Source organism: Phasianus colchicus, chromosome 11 (genome assembly GCF_987193195.1).
Source record: "Phasianus colchicus chromosome 11, bPhaCol1.hap1.1, whole genome shotgun sequence".
Lineage (NCBI taxonomy): Eukaryota > Metazoa > Chordata > Aves > Galliformes > Phasianidae > Phasianus > Phasianus colchicus.
In genome coordinates, this window is record NC_143446.1 from 9,157,293 (window position 1) to 9,182,032 (window position 24,740).

At 34.6% G+C, this 24,740-nt stretch overlaps 1 protein-coding gene across 2 annotated transcripts in view; it reads right to left on the reverse strand.

Annotated features, from left to right (window-relative positions):
• The window catches only part of ERC2 (ELKS/RAB6-interacting/CAST family member 2), a 429,234-nt gene that overhangs the window by 338,964 nt on the left and 65,530 nt on the right, over positions 1-24,740 (reverse strand). The gene's annotated exons all lie outside the window — the stretch shown is intronic.

Consider the following 24,740-nt stretch of genomic DNA (forward strand, 5'->3'; position numbering starts at 1 on the left):
ACAAACTGAGCAGTTAATAAGAAAGCAATACTGAAACAGAACAGATTTAGCCATGCACTGGACACTTCTAAAGGACACAGCTACCAAGGCAGGTATCTTTTTCACCTTGTTCCTCTTGCACATCAGTGCTCTACATGCACTAATTTCATGACCATGAACTGCATGTTTATGCCTGGTAGCTAGGTTCTTTCACTGCAAATACAGCTTAGCTCATCCCAGAATCTGAGCTATTAAGTCTTCCAAATCATGCTTCTTCCAGATCCTTCTCATAAATCAAGAGGAAAAAAAAAAAAAAAGGTAATGATCCTAATTCTCTTTACCATCACACACTGCAAACATTCAGTGTTTTTACAGTAGCTGAAAGTGTTAACATAGCCAATGACTAAACCTCTTGGATTCCCCAGAAATATAAATCCTCTTACAAAGAAGAGAGAGAGTTGGATATACTCTGTCTTGCCTATTCTGTTTTGCTCATTCTCCATAGATTTCATGGAAGGGATGTACAAGAACTTAATGGTTAGACAGACCACTAAAATAGATTCCAACCTGAAACAGCCTATTGCTTAAAGCCATGCTAAAACACAGCTCTGTCTGCAGGAGTTGAATTAGGTGCAAGTATCAGAATGCATACTTATAGCTGAGTAAGTTGTTTTTGTAGTAAATATTACATATATTACCTTCACTAGTAAATATACACATATTATTTCTAACATGAGAACAGTAAATTTCTGTTTTTGCACTGGCTGTTTAAGAAAGCATATCTGAATGGTGTGTTCCCCTTGGTTTTTGTACTTAAAACTAATTCTCCACACTTTAAATAGAAAAATCTTTGCAAGTCACCTATCCAGAGAGAGTCTCCCAATCACCACCTGCTGGTTATCGCAGATGAAACAAGTACACTAAGCAAATGTTTTAGAAAAATAACAGTGTGTCACAAATTTGTCATAACATCCTCCTACAAAAGTCATGGAAAAATAGCTGGCCAGTCATACCATTATCTGATCAGCAAAAATTACAGATAATTTTAAGATCAGACTTTGCTCCCCAAGGCCATATAAACTGCGCTGGAATACAAACAGGATTCTATACATTACCCAGGGAGACAAACCAGAGTTTCCACCCCCTAAGCCAAAGACAAATAGACTGCCAACAATGAGTATCCCTAGATGTCTATCATAGCATGAAGCCTTGCCTCATAATACGTTTCCTGTTTGCTTTATGAATCAATCTGATTCTGGCTGATTTAAAAGCTTTTCTTTCCTATCCCTAATGGTAAAATGATGCAGACAAAGATTCTGGAGAATCAGAATATTACTCCCACTTTATTATTTTGTGTGGGTTTTCTTCCAAACAGTTTCAAATGTTTGGAGACTCCCACCAGGCTCAATTCTTGAATTTATGTTATTCTATGTATGTTTTTTCTTTAGGGGTGCTGATTCAGAGAAACTACCACCTTATGAGTATGATAACTTACACTGATCTTTTTACTGACTGAGGTCATCTGAACGGCTTCAAATTTCAAACCAGGTTTTTATCCATTACATCATTTTTGGAATGATATTGCTTTATCTTTTAAATTTATTTTAATAAAAAGCCTGCAGAGCCCAATGAAACTCTATAGGTGATGGTTAATTTTTTTTGTTTTGGTTTGTTTAAAAAAAAAAAAAAAAATCCACACAAACTGAAAAAAAAACAAACACCCAGGCCTGCATTCAATCACATGGAGCTCTTGCTACTCATATCCATGATGAAATACTTTTGCCATCAATTCTGTAACCATCAAGGTCTAAACCATTAATCTCTCAGAGATGGAATTAATGGAATTCAACTTTCATTACATCACCTGACAACTGCTTCACTGCAATTGCAAGTATATCTGAGCAACCACTTCTGATATACACATTAATTATAATTCTGCATAATCAAATGCCCACACCACATAATCAGCACTGGGATTTCATAATGGTGGTTAGTTGTTAGGATGATTAACACACCTACGCTAAATTGACAGGTAATTAGATCTTCTTCACATTCTCTAATATTCTTAATTTCAGACAAAAAAAAAGTCTTAAATCAAGACTGGCTGTTGCTTTCTCCTGCCACGTCTCTGTAATGTGACAGTAGCATTTACTTGGTCTCAAGAAACTTCAGCACACACTTTTACTACTAATTTAAACTTCAAAAAACACTACGAAGAGGCAGCTCATACTAGAAACTTCCTTTAAAAAAGAACAAAGAAGAGTTGTGTTCCTTTGTTGAGAAACTGATAACAATACCTTGCAAGATTTTCTCATTACTGTCTAGTATTCAGCACCTGCACTACATAGCACCAGCTATATTAACACACTACTAATTTAAGCCAAAACAAAACTGCCTTTTTATTTCAGCTTTGCTATACAACATTTCATCACTTGGCTGGAGGAAAGCCAAGATGCTACAACCTCACCTTTCTTTCATTCTGTTTCTGGTGTATTTTGCTATGGTTGCTAAGACATCAATGAATCTGTTGTTCTGATTAGATGAGAGTGAAGTGAAAGTCTTAATAAAAGTTTATCTCAACATTGTCGATGCAGTACAACATTTTACCTTGTATTTACACAAGCTGCCCCAAATAGTGTTACACAAAGTGGTAAAATAAAAAAGGACTTTTGCAGACAAACAGGCAGTTTAGGGATATCATCCAACCCATGAAACTGTCAGTGAGTGCTTGCATTTCAAGCAGTAGTCTTTTACAGATTAAAGAACAGAAAGAAAATGGAGCAGTAAAACTCAAAAATTTAAGAAAAAATTCAGGAGATGCAAAGAAATAAAGACATAATACAACCGAAGATATCAGAATCTAATAACCAATGGAAAAACTGTACATGAGGCAGCGTAACTACAGAAGTGAAAAACCATTCTATGAGTACATCTAGCTTTTTATATTTCTAATTGGAATGTACAAATCTGTAAATCACAGCAAGTAATGACATAAGAGCTGCTGCTTCTCCGAAGTTACTCAAAAAAGCAGACTATTTCCATTCTTCTGCAAAGGAATTCTTGGTATTCTACACTACCAGCTGTCTGAACATGAAAACTTAAACTGGGAGCATATTAATATTTCAATCGATCATTTCATTTATATAAAAGCACACCCACTTACCAGAAGTGTCTAAAGAACGCTGTTTCTTCAGCCAAAACTACCATTAAAAATATTAATCAAATCATACTTAATCAGAATATTACAAAGATGTAACTTATAGGAATTAATTTCTTTTTAATGTATAAGCTTATCTTCTCTTTCCTGTTTTTTATCCCTTTCCATCTAACCCCAGTCAAAATGGTATCACAGAAGAAAGTATTTAAGAAAACCTGATCAAACTATCTGTCTGGAAACTATAATTTGACCAACACAAAAAAATTATATATTTGGCTCCAGTGTCTAGTAAAATAAAACAACTTCTAGCAAGGAATCTAAAAGTCATATTGCTATTGGTTGTTGTTTAATGATCCACTACCATCTCATCTACATACAAGCTCTATAAGAACCATTTTATATTTGACCAAATCTCTTTAACTGTGAATAGACTGAAGAAATGAAATAATGAATAAAAGCATATGAAATGAAGAATTATGGGAAACAGTAAAACTCAATAGCTATGTGGTTCCATATTCAAGAAAGTTTCTTCATAAAATAGGTGCATTAGAATTTAACTTCTCAGTTAAGAGAGGTATTCAAGATACAGGCCGAATTCTCCCTCCATTTAGCATTTTTAACAGACAAGCATTAGTTGTGAAGAAAACAGAATTTATAAATGTAAGTTTCATGAATTAAACACCAACAAACAAGCTCCAAAATACACATCAGCAATCCAGCACCACAGAGATGCCCAGCAAGTACCTCAGTGGTCTCACTATTTGTCTTGAAGAACTGTTCTGAAACTACTGCTTACCTAAACAGGAAAACTCAGTCACTTGAAGAAGTAGGGGAGGAATGGTGGTTTTCTGGATTTTTTTCAGGTTTTTGTTTGATTTTTTGTTGGTTTTGTAGCTTTTTGTTTTTGTTGTTGTTGTTTCATAATGACCATACTTCCATTTATTCTTGAACTCGTGCATAAAGCAAGGGCTTATAATATGTTCTAACAGTGTGCCTGAAGACAGACTCCAAGGGAAAATAGTATGAGTTTTCGAAACTCAGATTTTGACTTGGATGTCAAAAACACCTTAAGTAACCACATATGTTGTCATTACAGAAGAGTGTCCTCTGGCAAGAGACTTCACAGGAAAAGGTTCAATCAAAAAGGTAATTTGTGTATGGAGTTTGAAATGCATGAGGGACAATTTAGTTTGTAATTGAAAGCACACAGAATGTTTCCTGAAAGGAGCTACTGAAACTGCGCTTTCACCACAAATTTTGACTGTTACTTTATTTTCTGTGTAGAACCAACAAAATATCTAGAAGATCCTGTCTTTTTTTTTTTTTTGCCCAAGATTAGTATTTATTTCTCTCTTACCAAAATTGTTTCTCAAAACATAAAAAATATTATTGCTTCACAAATATCTTCAAAGAAACAACTTTTTAATAGTATTCTCTATTCATATATATCAGCTAGACAATTACAATCAAAAAATAAATTTCAGATCATCACTCACGCGACGCATACATCCTAACAACAACACTTCCTCTTTACAGTGTATACAAAGTTTAAAACTGTGTGGAAAACCATGTTGAACGAGCTAAAATGCAAGAGTTGCATCTCATTCTGTAAAAGTAAAAAGACGATGCATGTTAGTGCATTCTCTACTTCTCACCCTATAAATGCAACCAGTGACTTCTGAATTTCTATTCTACATCTGTGCTCAAATACAGGAGGAAAAAACACAGTTTGTAATTGTTATTTATTAAAAAGAAGTGAAACAATGCCAGAAATAAAGTCAAACTCTACTACTTAGAGGCAAAAGTACTACATATTTCATGTACTTGCTGGATAGTTTACTGAATATATGAGCAACATGTTGACTTCTCTCCAGCTGATGGTAGTATACAAAACTTCAAACATGCTATTCACCTTTTTTGTAGAAATCAGTTTTATACATTTTTTATAAACATCAATTCTTTTCAGAGTATCACTGCAAACATTCTTTGCTGACCAAGGAAGAGTGTTGGCATACACATCTCCATGTTGCCATGGGACTTTTTTTTAACACTGAAAAGTGTAGTTTCATAAGTGCATCGAATAATATCAACTAAAATTATTATTAACAGATATACTGCTTTGTAATCATTGTTCTAGCCTACCCTCTAGTGTATCCCTAACTGTCATTTTTTTTTCCATTTGCATTCGCTCAGTGAAATCACAAGCTATAATAATTTTTGGTTTTGATTTTCGGTTTCCTAATTCTCCAGGATGTGCTTTCCTAAATATGGGTGGGTTTTACTTACATGCATTTAAAATTACTGCTGGTATAAGCTATTTAGCATTTAAACATCAGGCCCTAATCAGCAAAGCTAACAAACATCAGAGTTAATAATACTTCAAATGTGTAAGCTTCTTGGCTCTTTCGAATAGTATTTTAATGCAAAGTTTTGTGGTAATATTTGAACCTTCTTCAGAATTGGAATTATGCAACTTGAATCATGATCAGGGGTAAGACATCTCACCTTTACAGCCTTTGAGACGTAAGTGGAATTCAGTACTCCACTCAAATTATTCTCCCCATTAAATATACTCTCTCATTTCTAAATATCTGACTTACCCTGTCCTTCAAATACTTCAGTTATTTTAAATGGTCCTGAGTTTTCCATCTGAGAAGAATGAGAGCAACTGGAAACCTTTAAAAGCCAGTATTAATTGTAAGAGTGTTGGTAACAAGCAACAAGTTTCTGGCAATTGGAAGTAAATTAATTTAAATTTGAAATGGAATAGTTAATCATAAAGGAAAACGTAAATAATCAAAATTATTTCTGTACTTTATGTTCACCCTGCATAATCAAGCACTCCAGTGCTTACTGGAATGATTTATCTTTTTACACACATTATTTATCTTTTACTTAGATTTTAGTATCTTCAACATTGTTGTTGTATTACATAATCATTAGAACAACCAGATCTATATTTTAAAACTTAATTATGAAGATGATTGTCACCCAACAGAATGTCAAAGCTTTCAAAAATTATCAAAATTATCTCCTTTACATATTCAGGAAACTATCATCTGTGCATTCCTAAGCAGTTAATGTATGTGAAGATTAAATAAACACCAAAATACAGATTGTCTATGCACTAAAATCTTTATCTGTTAAGTCTTTGCATGACATGTAAACTGAATATTCCTTGATCAGCTTTATCCACTACATACAATTTGAATATGCAACATAATACTTTGAAATAAGCAACTATACATACTTGTACGGGTGACATAGTAGTAAAACAAGCCACTGATTGATCAAATTTCTATACAGTTTGCAGGTTACGGAAGTGTATTGCAGAGAGTAACACGAGCATTAACCTAATTCTGCATAAGAGATGGATCACATTTCTTACAATTTCAGCATTCTTTTTTTTTCTGTTTTGTTTTGTTGTTAGAAAGAAAAATCTCAAAAGCAACATTGAACATTTTTAAACTATCTTCAAACCCTCAGAAGTCTAAAGCAGTCAAATATTTTCAATTTCAAAGTATCATATTTTTTTCCAAGCATTTAATTTTTTTTAATTATTTTGGTATTCCATTATCTTTAATCTTTTTTTTTCCCCAGAAGATAACGATAAGAATGCAATTCAAATTTTAAGAAAGAATCATGTTTTTGATAGAAAATAAATTCTATATTCATGCTTGCAGAAAAAAAATCAGACACATTTTGTATTTACCTTTTTAAGAAAAATCCCATTCCTACATCTGCCAGAAACGAAACCAAACTCAATTCAGTACAGATCATCCTTTCAGTGATAACCTACTGAGATGCACCAAGTCAGTCTTTCTCAGCAGCAAAGTAAAGTGTGATGTCTAAATATTTAAGACTACAAAAACATGCGTTCTACTCAAATGCATTCTACTACAATGCATCACTACAGGACTGGGTTTCAATTGAAATAAAGTAAAATAGAGCTGACTTTATAGGAGAATACTGAAGGCAAAGGAAACACCATCAGTGTCACCTACAACAACTATTTATGACATGAGACTTTACTTAGAACTTGTACATCATCTATACTGCGCATGCACAATTATTTGAGTAAACCATTCCAGCTATGCAGTAAACAACCTGTACAAATAATTATTATCCAGCTGAATGCTTATCATTCCGTGAAATCTGTCAAGAGTTTATGAACCTTAATGTTCATACACAAAAGAGAAAATTCACTTAGCACCTACTCCAATTCTTCCTCCATTGCCTGGGAAACAAACTGTTGCTTGGTAACTTGAAATCATTTGTTCAAGTTTCCTCTTTCATTCTTACCTTTTTATCTCAACAAAAAAAAACCCACCACACTGCAGAACTGAAAATATGAGCAGAGAGAGGCCAAGATAAAAATATTTGATAGTCTTCATACAGAAATTGCAGCTTGTACTCCTTGTTTTGTTGTTTTAAATGAAAAATGAAGTAAGTTTCCTTATTTTACTTCCTTTTTTCTTTCTTTTTTTTTTTAACCATGGGGCAAAATAAACAGTAGGACACCACTTTCTTACATGGCTCAAGCAATCATTTTTTGTAGTACATGCTTAACATGAATGTGTATAGCCCAAGGGCTAAGGGACAGATTACAAACTACTCTGCTGTGCATCAGTGCACATATATCCTGGATACATAAATACCATAAACATCTAAGGCTTAGTTTCCTCTAAAGATGTGAATCAGAAGATTCTCCACTGAAATTGCAGAAATTATCTGCTGTGATTAAAATCAGACCCTAAAGGAGAGTTTTCAGAGCCTCAGGAATCCATGTGATGATGTAAATTGTGTATGACTGGAAAATTTACATGATGATGTAGGATATGGAACACATTGCCACATGAGGTTACATTACGTATTGGAAAAAAACACACTGTGTAACAATCAGAAGCCGTAGTAAATACAAAAGTTATTTAATATTTAATTTCCATTTTGTACTTATTAGGCACTGAAATTACCTCAGAAAAAAATACCGGATTTTGTAACTTAGGGGCCAGATTTGAGGACGGGCTGAAAACAGGTAAACAAATAAAAATGTTTTAATATACTGAGAAAAAAATACATTATATGTATTGTCTGATTTCCACATCTGTATTTTTAAACTTAAAAATTGGAGTTACTACTATTTTGCACTGTGTCATCTTTCAAAATAATGGCAAAGCCATCTCAAGGCTTTCAGATCTTTCTGCAGAAGAAAAGAATTGAGAGATTTCTTCCATTCCCAGGCCTCTTTTCTTTCTGCAATCTCATTTTCTTTCCATATCCTAGAAGCAGCAGCTTTCCCTTCCTGCCACTTCTCCATTCTCTTTAGAAACCCCATTCATCTTCCTGTTCCTCTGAGGCTTTGGGAAGAAACGCAGAGCTGAACAATAGAAGGAAATATCCCTTTTTTAGGGGTGGAGAGAGGTCTGAGGCAGAAATCATAGTCATAGGAAGGGAGCCATTCACCAGACATTGTAAACCCTCACCTGTACAGATGGGGAAATGAGAAGAGACTGTGGTTCACAGCAGACGAGTCACAGCTTCTCAGCATAGACAAGGGGAGACAGATCGCCACCAAGGGCTGCTCTGCCCACTGCTTGAGCAAGCTGGAGTGAATACACTGCTGTTAACTAGGTTTGCAGAATTTGTGATTCACGATGGGATCCCTTCACTCATGTGTTTGAACACAAGCACTTTTTCTTTTACACTTTGGTAACACTTTCACTTTTAACAATCTTAATCTGCGATTACATACAGTTAAAGACTTGCAAATGAAGGTGGAAGACAACGTAAGCAAAATACCACAATTTAAATTATTATTTGGACAAAGTGCAGTAATGATTTGTTGAAGTACTTCTTCAAAATGGAGCATGTGGAAATCATAAGACATATCAACTTAGCTGCTGAATCTTATTAGTTTGTTAATGTAAACTACATGGGAAAAAAAAAAAAAAGTAGCAGTTACAGCTATACACTAGTCAAGTCATGATCACAGTTTCTACAGAAATTATAATTCAGCTCCCTACACCAACTTGTTGACTTCTACAAAGAAGGATGGTTTGCATAGAGTCTTACAGACACAAAGATACTTTTGTATCACTGCAGCAAGCAATAAAAGCATACTTGCAAATGACATAAGTCATTTTCTATCTGGTATTCCACAAGTCAGGTTTAATTTTTTCTTTCCAAGTTATGTTCTAGAAATATTTCTACTGAAAGAATCAGAAAGTCATTGTTTTCAGTTGATTTTTTTTTTAGCTGAAAAACTAAGAAGCACAAAAAGAATTAAAAAATGTAGAAATGAAGATGACATTTCAAACTTTCAGAAAAATAGGAGCCCTAATACCTGTACCTTATAAAATGTATTTTCCTTACAGATCCACTTATCTGTTGATTGCATATGCATTCCATGAGCTGTCTGTCCCACAGATGAATTGAAAAACACATGAGAAAAATGGGTTATAGCCATTAAAACTCTGTGTCTGATCCAGATCAGTAAGATCTGTCTAAAAATCTTGACAAAGATGCTTTATGAATTTTAAGCCATTGAGTAACTACACTCAGCTAAAACACAGCTAACCTGAAACTATCTTCCCTAGATTACTACATACATATCTTTACTCTTGCATGATTTTACATATAACAATCAACAGCACTACTGAACAGACATCTATATGGACCTCTGTACTTGAATACAAGTTTTGCACAATCTTAAGTGTGAATATTAAGAAAAGCAGCTGTTAATTTGCAGTGTGAACATTTCTAACAATTAGATGTAGTAAACTTTCTGCAACAGGTGGTAAACCAAAACAATTTTTCAACCCAGAGACACTTCTCTCCTGCCCCCTGCACAAACAGATATGCCAGTCTGCGCACCGCTAACATTTTCCCATGGACCTTGTAGCCCATCACTAGCCATACAACCTAAAATACACTCATTTCATGAGGAAAAGTAAAGACATACCATTATTATTAGCATCTCATCAATGAGCAGAGATTTATGGAAAATAAATACAATTCTCAGCACAGGAGAAGAATCATCTCTTCAAGTTGTCTTAACCAATACATGTGTTTCTCCGACACATGTCTAAAACTAAAAACATGCTATTGAGTACAACTACCTAGAATTCTCCCTCAGAACACTTTCTTCCCTTTACCAATGAGCCAAATACGTAAATGTATGTATATTATGTATATGAGAGAAGATATATGCAATACATCCTACTACAAACAAAATAGCCAGTAAAATTGCCCCATTCTAATTACATGAACAAAGTTGATTTTATGTGCAAATGTGAAACTATCTTCTGTTTGACAAGCAAGTTTACATGAGCACAAGTTGGCAGAAGGATCTACAGTGCTAACACAGAGATACGCATCTGTGCAAGTTTGACTTTAGAAGAGTCATTATCTTTGGAACCACAATCTGCTGCTGAGAATACCTTGCCATAAAAACAAATCTGAATAATTCCTGATCTGTATCTAATGGTCACCTCTCTATTTAACGATCACCTAATAAATGATTTAACATGTCAGAGACTATTTTGTTGATAAAATAGCATAATAAATATTGTGTAGATAAACATATACCAAGTGAATTATTGTAACAATAGTCTACCACCCAAAATTTCATGAGAAAAAAAACCTCAGACTATAATCTCTGTATGATGTCTTTTATGCACAAATTCTTTTTAAAACATAATGTATCTCACTGACATCATTAATAATTTATTTGTAGAACTCACTGAAAAAGCTGAGCAGAAGGTGCTAAATAACTGAAAACTAAAACACTTAAGGAGCAAAATTTTCTTTGGCATTTTCTTTACACCATTAATTGCCACACCTCCACTATATGGTACAGTATGTTTATCTCAGAAGATGAAATAGTTTTATTGAAATGATCTAAAGTCCAGTTATTAGCACATAATCATTAACCTTATTAACTCATTGATTATCAAGTTATCAGAAAGTTTCTAAGCTCCAAAGCTGCGATAAAATAGAGTAATACCCCTTGCTTGAGCATATGTATGATTTGTCCAGCCTCCAATTACCAGTTTTTCATATAATTCTTCCCTGCTATGAGGCAAGCTCCTGATAATCTTTGACATTTCCCCATAGGGATTCCATAGCTCACAATAACTTTTTTTCCCATACTACTTCACATACTACAATCCACACTTATTACAAACAGCCATCTAGCTTAGTTAGCTCTCATGTTCATTTCATACAAACAATCATTGACTTAACACTGCCTGAGATGTTACATTTGTCATTTATTTCATGTATATATTCCTTAGGCTTTTAATGGGCTCAGACAAGGTAAGTCCCAACAATCTTTTCAAATATGGTAGTTCAGTTTACATGCCTTCCCAATCCTGCCCTTGAGGAATTTGATCTATGCCTCCTATAAATCACTAGAAAGTCTGAACCTTATTTCTATCACTAGTTTCAGTGCATACTACTGATTGAACACGCCAGTCCTTCAAACTAGGTATAAATATCATCCATATACGTTCCAAATTTTTACTTTGCTACTACTGTGCATTTACAAGCTGGCAGTGAATATGGAATAGATGATATTGTCACTAAATAACAAGAAAAAAAAAAAGCTAGTAACTTTCCTAGCAACTTCATTAATTGATAGATTTTCCTTAAATAAATATAGCAATAGACTTAACTATTATCCATGCATTGCTGACACCAGATAACACAGTTTATGCATAATAATACAAAATCAAGAGTTATAAATGGTCAAAAGTTAAAAACTATAAGAAGAAGGCTAAAAATACAAAGAGAAGGAAAACTGTGCAGGGTAAGAAATTGAAACTTAGACATCATAAAAATTTACCTGGTGGAAACTTGCCAACTGCATAACTCTGATGACATTACAGAAAAAAATTTATTTTGTAGTTCACTTGTTCCATTCCTTCATGGTTAAATACTATCTAGATATTTACAGCTCTCCATGGACTTGTCTCGTAGAATCTAGCAGATTTTCTAGGTCCCTACATCTTATCACATAACTTTCATTTCCAAAATCACTTCTTCACATATCCTGCCAGTTGATAGACTTAACCTGCAAATGTCTAAAATTCTTGGCATCAAATCCAGCCTAACAGAAATCTCTTCAGTAACAGATCCATAGTCCACATCTCAGCATGCTAAAAGCTCCCCTCGCATACATTATTCATTTTCTATTCAGATATTGTTTTGTGCCATTTTTCAGAAGACTGAATTTCAAGACTAAACTTCAGTGGTCAGCAGGTCTCTGTGAACCAATGGTTTAACTATTTCCTTGTTTACATCAGTCTAAGTCAAGTGTAATGCTAATCAATGACATCATTCTAATGTAAAGTCACCGCAAATGAAATCATAAGCAAGTCCCTTAAGCATACTAGAACAGAAGAAGGTACCATAAGGCAACATATAAACTTCCACTACATTTAGAGGCAATAAATAGAAAAAGGATACAATATTCCTATTCTATAGCAAAACATACCAGCAATGAAATACCTTTAAAAATTAGGTCTCATATGCACTTCCTCCATATCACATCTCTGTTAGCAAAGTTTTGGAAGAGTATATCACTTCAAGAAAATCTTAACACCAAAGATTCCTTGCATTTGTAATAAAAACATATTTAAAAATAACAACAGGTCTATATACGTTAATTGAAAGCTCTGTGCACTTTTGGGTGATAGTAATTTATTTAAAACAGTTTACAACATTAGAAAGTATTTCTAAAGCAAAAATGATTGCAGTGTAATCCTTTTCAAGAAGGCTTCTTCTGATCTTCCTATCTTCTACACAGGAAACCAGAAGTACACTGGATGATTTCACCACAGATGTGATCTAAAAGAAAGAACAGCATAACAATGCTTCAATTTTTTTTCTTATCAAAGTCATTAGGTAAAAAGATTCTGCACTCATACTTATCACACAGCATTCTAAGACACAGCTACTATATAGTTCATACATCAAATGGGAAGAGGTATGAGTCAAGGAACTTCATCATTACCTACCTCAGTTTAGTCTTTCAACTGGGATCTCAGTTTCTTTTTCTGACCCTTTTCTTTTGAAGACACCTCTACAAGATCACAAGTGCCTGCAACACAAAAAAGGTAAAAAAGATCCCTAAATTGATGTGTAGCTTGTATCATAATCCAATTCCTTAAAAAAATATATTGAAAAAAAAGATAACCAGAGAAACTGAAATATGATAAAATAAATTTAGCTGAAAAATTAGAAAAACAAAATGATTCTAAAATACATGCACAAAACGTTGATTCTGTGATGAAAAACATAAATGAGAGCAATTGACAAATAAGTCTTTCACTGTAGTAAACTTACCACAGAAAAGCTTGCAGGACATCTGTGGCTGCAGTCATGAGCAGTACCCTGTGTTCACTGAAGAATTGGGCCACCCTGGAGGCCCCTTTTGTTCTTCTGCTACACCCTGATGATCTCTGCATCTGCAGTTGCTGTATGCATGCAAAATCATCCCTCCATACACAATAAGTATAGATTTCTGTGTTTGTTTGCTTTATTAATCAAGGACTGTTTCACTGAATGAGAAGTCACCAAATTAAAGACAATTTTTTGCTAACAGCATAAAGCAAAATGAGGTTCAAAGTTACACTTAAGATGTTGGTTCCTTTTCCTACCTTCAGAAATAAGTTCTGAATCTCAAAACCTCTCCTATTTTAAGCATATTGATGCTACAAATTTTGTTTACAGTAGAACAGCTTTCAAAATCAGTCTTGAACATTCTTTGTTTATCATAGTCTGACAGTTAACAACTGGTTTTTAATGGTTTACAATAAATCAGAAACTCTATTACCTCTGAATTTCTCATTTTTCTTTTGTTTGCTTGGACGTTGATGGTTTTGGATTTTTTGTTTAGTGTTTTGCTTTGTTTTTGTTTTTAATTATTATAGAATGTCTGGTTTATTTTTACATTGAATTGTTCATAAGCACTATCAAGGTTACTCTCAATGTAGAGCTTTTCCTAAGGTTTAGTTATATATTTTTACAATAGTCACACAAAATGCTCTAAGCTCACTTTTTAAGCAAGTATCAAGCTCAGTCTCCAGCTTTCACATATAGATGTTTCTACGATATAATATTTGGTTGTTAATCATTATTTGCCTTTAGACATTTAAATTAAAAAATATATATATCTACAGATATCAGCTAAAGAGAAAACAAGCTCAGTGCTTATAATATTGGCTTTTCTATTTAGGGTCAAAAAACAGGGATTGAGGTGTTTGACTGTAGACCTGATCTTTCAAGGTTGAGCAATAAAAGACATGCCCCAACAAGAAGACTAAGTACCAAAGGGAGAACAACTTATACACAGCAGCGATAGATGGAGAAAGCAAACAAGCACAAAAATTACAAGTAACTTCTGAAGCTTCTCTTACTGCTCACAATCTTATGGTCCATCAAAATCTGAAAAATTCAAATTTAACAAAATGACCTGAATATTTTCATAAACAGAAGGTGGGAGGAGGGATGAAAAAATTAAAGAAACCTATGGAAGTTAAGCAGAGAAAAACTATTGCAACAGAGGAGCACTACACAGCATTATCTTCTATATACTGCTTTGAAAACCTAAGTCAGAATGTTCAATTCCAGAAAATATCTGCAATAAAGCTTTCAGGTCCAAGCACAAAAGTAGGATTATTATCCTACAATGGCAACTTTTCTCTATTTCAACTTGGCAGATCACTTCTCTTGAAAAAGAAAAGGAGAGCAGGATGTTGACATTTGCAAAGCAAGATGTAATTTTATATCAAGTAATTTGTTAGTATAGGTACTCAGAAACAATACATTTACATGAAATGCTTCTTACAACAGCCTTTGTACTGTTGTAGAGTACTACGTACTTCTATCATTCAGCTTCTGCACGCACTCAAAAGTGCCCCTGTTCTACCACATATTCATTGCCTTGCTCAAAATTTAGAATTTTCCAAGCCACAGAGCATTTGCAGTCTTCCTGGTGATCCTCAATTTAATAAAGATGTTTTAAAAAGAGCCTAGGACACTCACTTCTTCCATACTGAAGTAACTGAAAGACAGGCACACTAATTACCTCCTCTAAGATTGGAAAATATGCTTCTCTTCTCCCAGAAGAACACCCCAGAGTGATGGACAGCATATTTCACCTTTTCCAGTGAAATTTCTTTGAACAGAAAAGAGTCCAGATCCACTGGAATGCATAGAAGATAGAGAAGTTTCTACATTCATCAGGAGGCACAATTTCAGCTCTCACATCATCATCAGTGCCAATAATCTCCTGTATCTTTGAAGAAGTATGCAAATGCTGTTCACTTTTCAGGAACTTGCATGTACCTGTTTTCTGGAGAAGCATTAGAATTATGGACAATGGATGAAGGGCAGTCACTTTAAACATGACTAAAAACAGTCTTCCTCTATGAATGTTACTCTAATTTCCTCAGAGACTAAATTTATTACATCATTATGAAAACATTAGCACAAAAAATTAGATTATTGCTAATCCAATCTTCAAATATTCCTCTGGTAAATATGACATTTCCATAAATACAGAACTTCTGTAAAGCTAAAGGGAAAGTTAGTGAGTTTTCACTCTAGTGATTCTGGAGAACCCTGAGCTGCTATGAAAAATGCATTTATTATTTATGCAGAGCGTTGGAGACTAAAATCTAATGGTTTACTGAACCATGACAATTTTTTTTTCCTCACAAACAATATGATATTTGCATGTAATCAATTTATCATTTGCTTGCTTCTGAGAGTTCTGCACTGTAAAGTTCTTTGCTCCCATTGGTAGAATTGAAGAAAAAAAAAAAAAAGATTTTTTAGTGTTGAAAGCAGCACCATGGTCAAAAGCTAAATAGGAATGAGGCATCTCCTATTTTTGCTATCTGTTGATGAATTAATTTCTCACAAACTGCAAGAACAGTGTAAGATGTAGAGAGTAGACACTTGTATCTTTAACCGTATGTGACTGTCTGCTTGATATCAGCCAGCTGGGCTCAAAGCTAAATGAAAGGCAGCTTTATAGAAGAAGCAGTCAAGAAATAAACAGTGAATTTGCTGTACTCAAGAGGGACAGAAGAGAGTAGAAAGCTCATCCCACATACATGTCCTTCTCACAGCTGCAATACATTCAGCAGCAATACCACAAAATGGTGTATCATTCATTAAAATTACAAATTCGTTTGCTTACAAACAAGAAAAGAGATCCTCAGAAGTTCCAGGAAGAACAGTTATTTTTTAAAACTACATTTCCTTATACAGACCACATGTTCAATTTCAGATAACATAACATTTACAGTAATTTAGAAATACAGAAAATAAAACTACATGAATTATATAGAAATATGAAAGAAAATCATGAGATTCTAGTTGTAAAAACAGTGTATGAGATGGGGCTGGTAATGTTCACATCTACTGAGTAAACTTGGATTATGCACGCTCAATTATCTGTTTTTTCCTTTTAGTGCAAGACCATATCCTTCTTCATAAAAATCTGATAACAGAGAAATTATAAAAATATTTATAATGAAAATAAATTTACAGAAGAATGTGTATTGGACATACTTAGGAAATCAATATTGTTCCAGGTAACAACTCTGTCTAGCTATATATCGCTAAGCATTAATGCTGCATTTTGATGAGAAAAATCAAGGCCCTGAACACATCTTCTGCTATCCTTACTTTCTAAAATTATTCTTTCAAATTGTATTTATTATCCTGCAAGATTAAGCCTAAAGAAAGCCACGACTCCAAAACAAAGGTGGGATGTGGTTTGCTCCCCTAACACCTTGCAAAGGGACAACTGATGCTGTGCACACTCCATACCAAACTGCCTCAAAAAGACTCCCCTACCCTTTGCCTTATGCAGCCCACACTAACACACTAAAACCAGAATGGGTTTAAAATTCTGCATTTACCATATCCTATTCAGTTCCAATGTCCTGAAACACCAGCAGAGCCTAAGCAAAGACTATAAGCAAATCCTGCCAAATATCTGTTCTACCACTGCACTGATAATACTACATGATATCAAAGCCTTGAATATTTTAAGTTATGAAATTAATTTTTTTCAAGTAAAATTGTAATGAGAATAACATTATTCAATGGGTCTTCCTTCATCGGAAAGCACTGCTGCATTCTTAATACAAGTAATTTCTAACAGAAAAGACTTAACAGAAAGCAGTCTGAGCAGTGCTCAGGTTACAAGTGAATGTATTTTATACCTTAGCTTTTGCAGTACTGTAACACTACAATATCTCATCTAATTAGATTTTTCCAAAATGTCTGGAAAATGAACATAATCTGGATGTTTGTTTATTGACTAAACATGGTGTTCATGAACTAAACAATCTACGGTGGTAATAGGAATTATGAAAGAGCAACACTACAGCCTAATGGACTCCAGAAATAGTTCTATAAAGCCATCATGTTATCTTTAGCACAACGTATCTAAAATATATTAAGGATTTAAACTTTCTAATCTTGATCTTTACATTTCACTCTCAAAATTGACATTAAGAAACCAGCTCCTTTGTTAATGAACAAGCCTCTAATATTTTGTTACTTTTGTAATTTAATCACTGTAAACTTTGAACTTTACAGCAGAAAGTTAAATATGTATTCTCCACTATTTATGTGGCTATTTCAGAATAATCCTTTCCAGATTCCTAATGAAAGATGTTTCGACTCCACAGGTCTGATTTCGTAGCTTTCACATTCATGAGCTGTTCAGTTTGCATCTCAACGTGCAAATTTGTGAGGAGCCCAAATGACTGGATGATTATTTTTTTTTATTTTTAGTAGATTACCTGAGGCTTCCACTGACCTCATTTGTGATTCCAAACACTTAGCTTTTACAGAATTCTTAGGTTCAAAAGGAAGATAACCCAGAAATAGCAGAAACACAGAAGCAGGAATTTGCGAGTGCTCCGCCTGAAATAACTGGGTCAACAATGAGGGTAAAAGCTGTGTCACAATCAGCAAGAAACCTCGGCTCTCAAAATACAAGTACCCCCTTGAATCTTTTCCTGTTATGCATTACTATTTCCTAATGTCAATACAGTCTAGGAGTCAGTCAAAAACTCATATTTTTCACATGCCACTCACCATACTGCAGTACAAGACTTTTGTGATACCCTCAGATACTTTTTGCCTTTTCTGTTTCTATTCTTTTCATTTTCTTCATCATTAAGCAGCACTACATTTATAGAGGATCCACTCAGAAATAAATCATAGGTTACACGTTGTTGTCTGTGTTAAAAAAAAAAAATAACTACTAAAGTTTAAAACCATCATTTACTTCAGTGCTATTACATAGAAGAAATTATAACATGCTGGACAGACTTTCCAGCATTGTAAAGTTACAAAATTATTTGTTCATAAAAGTTCACAAAGTCAGAATTGATTTCTCAGTGAGGTAAATTAGACAGGATTAACAGATTCTTGTACAGGCACAATCATTTTCTGCTTGCCTGTTTTAGTATAATGGAATCTAAAACAGCTTTTGAAGGGCATTTTCAAGACAAAGCAAGTTATTACTTCCAGATATCACCTACAGTGCTGGCAATTATGAAAAATTAATGAAACCTCATTATTTTCATTCCTTCCTCCAGGGTCATCAATAACTCAGCTATGGCTTTGCCTTTGTTTTTAAACCTTATTGTTATCCAGGCTAAGTGAGAGACTTCATCCAAGCCTTGCATCCTTCAGGAACTTGCTAGCAGAAAGAAATACAAAATATCTCTTACTTAATAATTTTGACATTAATTTAAAGTTGATATTAATTTGCAGTTTTATCACAGTGAAACAATCTCGCTACAGATTCCATTGTTCACCTAACAAAATATATAAATCATTCTTTTAGTAATACCAATAAAAAATACAGGTAAGAACTTCTGTTTTGTGTAAAACTCTTACAAATATTTGCTGTTGCTAGTGAGATTTTTGTAGATTGTTCTCTCAAGAAGAAGAGAATGTTGGAAAAAATACACTTTAAGTATATCTCTACAGCTGACAAGGCATTCTATAACAGAGTATGCAACAAGCTATTTACATGCATTGTCTGTCCTTCAAAGTATCAATTTCTAATTATTTTTTTCCTTTGTGCCAGGAATCAACACATGCTGAGCTTCAGATCTTGAAGGCTGGAAGAGACAACTCAGACACATAGAGTTCTGAAGACAAGCAAAAGGCATTGTTACTGCAAAACAGACTTTTATATTTACTTTTATTTCTGAATATAAAAGAGGTACTCTAGAGAGAAAAAACTCCAGCACATTAAAACACACAAAAAAATTCATTTTTCCTTTTCAATTCAAATTTCACTGCTCGGGTATTATCATCTTCTCAGAATTATTAATAAGTACTTTTAAAGATAGAGTTAGTCACACTTTAATAGCCATTTTTAGTCATTTTTAATGTTAAAAAATGTAAATATATAGCATGTATATAGCATTTTTTAAGAATATTTGTTAACAACTGATAGCAGCCCAGTTGTAATGCTACTGCAAGGCATTGCATACTTAATACTTACATAGAGAATATTTAGCTATTCAAAATATATTTGAGGACATTCTGCTAAAAAAAAACCAGAAGAATATAAATATTTTAGGTGTAAAGTAGGACTCACAAGGTTAGACTGTGCTTCACAGATCTGCCGCAGCTATGATTTATATGTCATACCCCATTCTAGCTGCATTTGATACATCTTGCTACAGATGCAAGAACAAGGCATGACCTATTGCTGCTCTTTCTTTGCTCAGAGTACAGATGACTGTGGAAATGATAACAGAGGGAGGACGGGGACTAGAATTCATAGAAGAATAAAGTGTCTGAACAAAAATCAAAAGATAAAACTTTGCTTTCTCAGTTGTATGTCCTTGTGAGAGTGCCCCAAGCAGCACGTGGGAAACACTTTTGGAAACAGAAGTTTTTAACTTCTATTTTAAGTGATTAGAGCCCAATCACTAATAGCAAAGCCTTATACATTCAGAGAAAGAGAGTCAAGTTTTTATGGCTCCACAACACTAACAGTTCAGGGAAGAAGGACTTCAACCTCCAAATAACAAAGTTCATCCAATAACTAAGCACCATATCATTTCTTCGTGATATGAGTGTGTCAGGAGGAATATGGGTTAGCGTATAGCCTGATTAAATGTGGGTTTCTGAAATAGGCTTGGGGGAAAAAAAATTGAGTATGTTCATTAAGATCACCTCACTATGAAACGTAGTAAAGACAATAGAATACCAGAATGGAGAAAAAGGACCGTGATGCAAAAGGTCTCCAGCCTTTCACTTTGCCACCAACAGGCGCTGTTGCTGCTGCAGGAATTCCACTTTCAAAGTGGATGGCAAAGAAAGACTCCAACACATTAGAACTGCAATATTAGCCAATGAAGAGGGGTTGGGGAGGAGAGGGTTGTGGAAATAGAAGTCTCTCAGCTCTATCATAAATTTAACTGACCTGCTGCAGTCTGCTGCAGGACTAAAACACTAATAACTGCCAAGTTAATAATAAATAACTTTTTACCTGGAGGGAACACGGCCAAATACATTTGGCTGTCACAATGGCAAATGTAATTGTTCAAATCATGCACAAAAAAAACTTTTCCACTCTGACATAAGCTTTCTTTGTAGATTCCTTCATCTTCATACAAATGACTAAATGTGACTTCTCTATAGTAAACATCAATCCCAAATCACACAATTAAATATAAGGAGAAAAGACTAAAGCATCAAATAGATCTCTCCTACAGAGACAAGAAATCTGATTTAAAAGAATTACTGAACATTGCCTCTAAAGCCAACTGAAACAGCTGTGGAAATCCAAAGGAGATGCAAAATTCAGGAGATGCTGGCTGAAACGTTGCTCTGACCACAAAAAGTGCATTGATAGGAATGCATGTATTACTTAACCTGAGCTCTGACTGAAAAAACCATCCCTTGAGATCTCTGACCAGTCACAGACTCAAGAACTCTTCCATATTCTTGTCTGCAATGAATCCATTGTTGGGTAACCCCTACAAGCGGCCAAACAAGTATATCAAGTTAGTCTTTCAATTTGGCATTCCTGGAGAATTTCTGCTAAGCCTGTTAAGTATGTTTTAAATAACTGGTAACATTCACTAATGCAGTAACATAATGATGTACTTACCAGTCCCAAATCTTGCTTGCTACCATTCATAATTACAGTCTTTACTTATGCAGTTTAAGACTGCCATACTGCACAGAGATTCCACTAAGAGAAGATTGTAAGGAAACACATTTTACATTTTTTAAAGCACCACAGCGTTAAATTAAAGCAAAATTCCCTGTAAGGCTCAACCACCATGCATTCACACATTAGGAATATACAGGTTACTAATAAAATATTCATAATTTGTAACCAACTGAGTAAAAGAAGGTTTTATGCAAGTATCAAATTCTACATTTTTTCATCAGGAAAAAAAAATACCGAGGTGTTCTGGAGATTAAATTCGTTACCTTTTGACTTTGCTAGAATGCAAACCATTCTGAAGAAAGAGTTAATAAGCTAAGGACCAAGCTTGCAGGGGACACCAGATTTCCAACATCTCATGCTGAAGGGCTCAACGGAAACAAATGAGCAAAGTAGCCCTAATTTGGAACCCCTCCAGGAGTAAGTTCTGTCTTACCATCCTGCAGTCTCTATTGTTTTCATAAATTCTATCAACTGAGTTGGTGTTAAAACCTTTTTTGAGAAAAGAAAGATGTACAAGTAGGAGCATGTTTATCTGTTCCCAAACTCTTAGTAAGATTTCCATTTTTCTGGCTAGCCATCCTGTGCCTTAATGATGCAGATGGGATGTAAGCACTGCCAAGACCACTGTAAATATTCGCAGTACTGTTGAGAGGCTAAAGGGTAACATTATATTGATAATGGTTTCTGAGATTTGTTATCAGCAGAAAATCTTTTGTCTGCCAGATGTACTCCTATGTGAAAATATGCCCTTTTCAAGTTGAGAGCTGAAAATGACTCCCTCCAAGCAAGTCAGGAATAATTTAGAACAAACTGATTGTTCTGAATCAAACATGTGCAGGTGTTCAGTCAATCAATGCTCTGAAACAGACCAACTTGGGAATAACGATGCAATTGCAATAAAAATGCTTCTCCCTGTGCTTTGATGGTACACTTTTAAACAAAATACTGATTCCACTTCCTTTGTGAGAGAAATCTCCTGAGAGAGCTCTCAAAATGAAGAGCTGGTCTGTGGTGTGTATGCAACTGCATTACAAAATTGGAAAGCACTGCCAAACACTGGTTCCTTCACCCTTTTTTTTATTGCATTGTTAGCCTACAAAAGCCTCCTCAGGCATCCTCCATGCAAAACCAGAATAAGATGCAGTTCTCTTACTTCATAAGGAATTATTAGTGCAGTAATTCCAAAGGATACTCTAATTCTTCACCAAAATGGATGTCCAACAGCTGACAGGCAGTATATTGGATGTTCTCATCTCTACAACGCCTCTATAATTACTCATAAAAATGTAAATTGGGAAAAGTTGAAACATATGTATTTAGGAAATAAATTAATCAGGAAGAACATGTATCCTAGTAGTCCTATGATGCAATTCTTATGATCTTTTTTCACTGAAAAAGCTGTTCCTTTGAATCATGACACACACCATTTCAAAACAAGGAATGCTGAAGTCATGAGGCTACCCTGTGTCACAACAGTGCCTCAAGCTGTGAGACACACTGCCTCAATTCAGCACTGCCTGGATTTAAGATCTTTCTAAAAACTTGCTAAGATTCAGAATAATAATAATTCACCTGTACATTTGACAAGTTAATAAAAGTTAAAATGTATTTTGCAATAAAGGATGATAAGAATTTCCAGAAATTTGCTTTTCTTTCAAAAAGATGCATTTGCAACCCCTAGTCATCTTTTCAACACTGCTGTAAATGGCTGCCTTATTACTTTGTTCACCACCAACTTAAACAGAGCAAATCACTATCCCTATAGTTGCAGAGGTGTCCTGATTTTCTCTCGGACAATAGCATCTCATGTCTGTACAACCAGGGGTCACGTTTGTTTGTTCCCTGCAAGCTCAAGTATTGAAAAAGAGATGTATTTTGAAACACCAAGTTTATCATTTAGATCTAGATTTATTATTTGTAACAGAATAGTAAATTAGCTTTTTAAAAATCTTGTTGCAAAATGTTACTCGGAAAGGCTATCAAAATGTTACCTATCAAATGTTTCTTTATTTTATCTAACAAAGCATTATAAAAAGGATTTCACATATTTATTCATGGCAGCTACATCTAGGGCTTCATGTCAGAAGATCCCAACTACATCAAGCTGTGCACTGTGTGTGCATTGCCTTGGCTTCTTCCAAAGGGCTATAGGTACCAAGCCATTACATAAGCAGAAAAGCTCCTGAGTAAATTAAATATTATCAGTCTTTCTCAAAATGCAGCAGAGCATAAAATGTAACTTGTGATATTCTCCTCTGTCCACCTTCCAGGTTCCAGTCACATTATGATAGTGTAAAGACTTTTCTGCAGCCAAGGTAAGGGAGAACACTTAACATGGTGGAACTCTATAAAAAGAGGAAGATGCCATCTTAGCTTCCTCTTATTTTTAAAAACTGACTAAAAAACTGGCGCTGAATTCCAATAATATATTCAGATATCATTCCTGATTTTACTTGTTTTGTAGAGCAAGAAGTGCAATTAAGCTCTCTACTTGCTTTCTTTGCTGCAGCTGTTCTAAACTGCAGTCTTTCTACAGACTGAATACAATTCCTGTGTGTTACTATCAGTTGTAAATGAAGGTATTCCTCTTCTTAATTCATCCCATCATTGTAAATTGAGCTGCGACAAATAGGGCACGATCATCTACGAGAGGGATGAAAGACAGAACAAAATCCAATCCTCGTTCAAGAGTGCCATCCAGTGTCTAAAATACGTCAACATACCTTATGTGAATAATGTGAACAGATGGAGTCAAGCACAGGCTCATCCTCCAATAAATAGTTTTTCTTTATTTTTAGAGATCTTACATTTGAAAATGTAGAATGACAAAGCTTTTCATCCATATCAGGCTCATCTTGCTGCAGATTACTGCAGCTTACCTGAAGATCACAACAACTCATATGATGTTTTGTAAATGACAAGTTTATTTAACACATTATGTACTGGGAAATCTGTATCATTATAAACCTCACAGTGCATATGCATGAAAACGTACACCTGCAGAAGTCTGACTACTTCAGAGAAAAGAAAGTGAGGTGTATGGAACTGAACTAGTGGTGTCCAGGACACATGTGGGGTACTAAGGAAATACACTGCATTTAACATTGCCATAATGAAGTATAAATAGAGCTGAATTATCCCAATTATTCCTAGGAAGCTGTATGCATGGGGAATGGTTTGCGACAAGGAGAGGAGAACTGGGCTGGTTGACTAACAGCTCCTGATGCTGCACTGTTTTATACAATGTTCCCTGGCACTACTCATAAGCATGCATATTGCTGCACTGGGGTTTTCATGAGAGCAGTCCTATTGTTTTCCCATTGTAATTCTGAACACCAACATTAGGACTACTCAGGGGATAATATT